The 3,033-nt window shown below is 53.8% G+C and overlaps 1 protein-coding gene across 1 annotated transcript in view; it reads left to right on the forward strand.

The window, feature by feature from the left end:
- The window catches only part of SMARCC1 (SWI/SNF related BAF chromatin remodeling complex subunit C1), a gene marked incomplete in the record, with an annotated part of 52,020 nt that extends 51,079 nt beyond the window's left edge, over window positions 1-941 (forward strand). Inside the window, 1 exon segment of the mRNA XM_073632500.1 lies at window positions 1-941.
- Window positions 942-3,033: the final 2,092 nt, after the last annotated feature.

A 3,033-nucleotide genomic window follows, 5' to 3' on the forward strand; every position in this document is an offset into this window, starting at 1 on the left:
GCCTCTCCCAGCTGTCATTTTGTACCGGAAGTGACGAGTTTTTATACAGACGGATCTGCGTACTTGACCAGTGAAATGACTACAGCCCTTTGCTTTTTAGAGTATTTAATTGGAGAAAGGCGTCAATCCATGCGTACTTCTGGGAGTTTGCGTGTTCCATTCCCCTCCCCCCCAACCTTAGCATTCAACACTGATTCCAGAATTTCTTTTTTTTCTCAAAATGCCATTTATATATTTTTTTTTTTTTTTTTTTTTTTTTTTTTTTTTTTTTTTTATAACTGTGTTTGTGGGAGATCCATGTTGCATGTTTAGCTTCATTTTTAATGATATTTTTTTTTTTTTTTTGTAATAAAACATCTTCAGTAAGTTTGAGGCTTGTGTTCCTGGGTCTTGCATCTAACGGTACTTGCCGCTTTTGCCCACTAGGGGCAGCACTTGAGACGGGACCTCCAGCTCTGGACTCAATTTTACTAACAGTTGCATTGCTTTTTTCTCCTTTTGTTTCTTGGCGCAGAGAACGTCAGGTGTTACGTCTGCTAGACTAAAATCTACCTCTTTTGGGAAGTTAATGTGGACCGTGTCGTTTTTGGGGAGGGGGGTTGTGTTTCAAAGTCCAACTTGATTCTTCCAGATTTGCCGTAATGGCTACTTGTGTCTCCGACTTCCAGTGCTGAGCTTTCCCCATCCACTTCACCCCCCCCCCCCCCCCCCGCTCCGTTACCCAAATCTAACTGCGAGAGTGACACCATCATGGCCTCGTGGAACGACGCATTGTAGCTGGCAGCCGATCTGAGCTGCAGTGCCCACCCTTTGTAGCTGGCAGTTGATTGGAGCTGCAGTGCCCACCCTTTGTAGCTGGCAGCCGATTGGAGCTGCAGTGCCCACCCTTTGTAGCTGGCAGTTGATTGGAGCTGCAGTGCCCACCCTTTGTAGCTGGCAGTTGATTGGAGCTGCCAGTGCCCACCCTCTGTAGCTGGCAGCCGATTGAGCTGCAGTGCCCCCCCCTTTGTAGCTGGCAGCCGATTGGAGCTGCAGTGCCCCCCCCCCCCCCCCTTTGTAGCTGGCAGCCGATTGGAGGCTGCAGTGCCCCCCCCCCCCCCTTTGTAGCTGGCAGCCGATTGGAGCTGCAGTGCCCCCCCCCCTTTGTAGCTGGCAGCCGATTGGAGCTGCAGTGCCCCCCCCCTTGTAGCTGGCAGCCGATTGGAGCTGCAGTGCCCACCCTTTGTAGCTGGCAGTTGATTGGAGCTGCAGTGCCCACCCTCTGTAGCTGGCAGCCGATTGGAGCTGCAGTGCCCCACCTTTGTAGCTGGCAGCCGATTGGAGCTGCAGTGCCCCCCCCCCCCCCTTTGTAGCTGGCAGCCGATTGGAGCTGCAGTGCCCCCCCCCCCCCCCCCTTTGTAGCTGGCAGCCGATTGGAGCTGCAGTGCCCCCCCCCCCTTTGTAGCTGGCAGCCGATTGGAGCTGCAGTGCCCCCCCCTTGTAGCTGGCAGCCGATTGGAGCTGCAGTGCCCCCCCCCTTTGTAGCTGGCAGCCGATTGGAGCTGCAGTGCCCCCCCCCCCCCTTTGTAGCTGGCAGCCGATTGGAGCTGCAGTGCCCCCCCCCCTTTGTAGCTGGCAGCCGATTGGAGCTGCAGTGCCCCCCCCCCCCCTTGTAGCTGGCAGCCGATTGGAGCTGCAGTGCCCCCCCCCCCCCTTTGTAGCTGGCAGCCGATTGGAGCTGCAGTGCCCGCCCCCCCCCCCTTTGTAGCTGGCAGCCGATTGGAGCTGCAGTGCCCCCCCCCCCCCCCTTTGTAGCTGGCAGCCGATTGGAGCTGCAGTGCCCCCCCCTTGTAGCTGGCAGCCGATTGGAGCTGCAGTGCCCCTTGTTTAAAGCTGAACTCTGGGGGGGCGCACAACTAGCAGTATCGCCATCTGCACCCAACCCCTTTCCACTGGCTCTTTAAATGATTTTAATGCTGGAGGAGATACATGGGCCTCCTGATCACATAATTGGGAGACTGTCCTACCGGCTCCTGATCATTGCTGGATGACTTGAAAATGACACAGACAAGCGCAGTCACGGTTCTGGGGGCACATGGTTCAGGGATGTACCAGCATGGCATAGGAACCAGTGCCATGCTGCAATCTCTGCACAGGGCCTGCATTGGAGCTCTTGATTCTCTATGACCTAATCCCCTCTTGTCCAGTGAGTGGGAGGACCCTTCTGGCAGCAGAGATCCAACACCAGCCCCCCCCTCCTGCAAGTCTGAGCTAGAGCTGCTCGATCAGCAGGAAGCAGCATCTTTGCCGATGAGAGCTGTAGCTCAGACTTGTGCGAGGTGGGCCTCTGCAGAGAGACCACTGCTTCCAGATAGAGGGCAATTGTCCTTCTCTGCAGCATGCCGACAGCGGACAGGCTTTTCCACTCTTTGTATGAATGCACCTTGAATGTATTTTGCTCATCTACCGTTCAGTTGGGTTTTACGGTAAGTAGAAGTGGGTCAGAGACAGATTGGTTGGGGTGGGGGGGGGGGGGGTAAAGGTTATGGGTTTTTGTTTTTCCTGGTCAGAGTTCAGCTATAAGGAGACATACATAGATATTGATGCGGTGAACTCGGCGGCCGGGGACAACTGGAAGTTGTATCTCCATTAATAAAACGGCGGCGATGAGTCCGCATTGCTCCGGGACTTCCTTTCTTCCTTCTAGATAAAGTTACTGTAACAACTCTTCTCGTTTTTTGCACTTCTATTTTTTTTTTTTTTTTTTTCCTCTTCTGGTTTTGGCAGCAGAACGAACCCGCTGGGATTTACCGCTCGTAATGGGGTGGGGGGCTCTGGAGGGGGGGCCCCCTCTATTCTCTCCAGTATCAGTTGGGGGGGGGGGGTGTTAGACATTTGGGGCCAGTGTTTGTTTTTCCAGACATGTATGTGATCCGATCTTGGCTCTCGGCCGCCCAGATTTGTTAAATAAAATGCGGTTTTCTTTTGTAGAATTGTGTGGCTTTTCTTTATCTTCCATATTAAAGTGGTACTCCGCCTTTTACTGAGGGTACA

This window comes from Aquarana catesbeiana, linkage group LG05 (assembly GCF_042186555.1).
Source record: "Aquarana catesbeiana isolate 2022-GZ linkage group LG05, ASM4218655v1, whole genome shotgun sequence".
In the NCBI taxonomy this organism is placed as follows: Eukaryota; Metazoa; Chordata; class Amphibia; order Anura; family Ranidae; genus Aquarana; species Aquarana catesbeiana.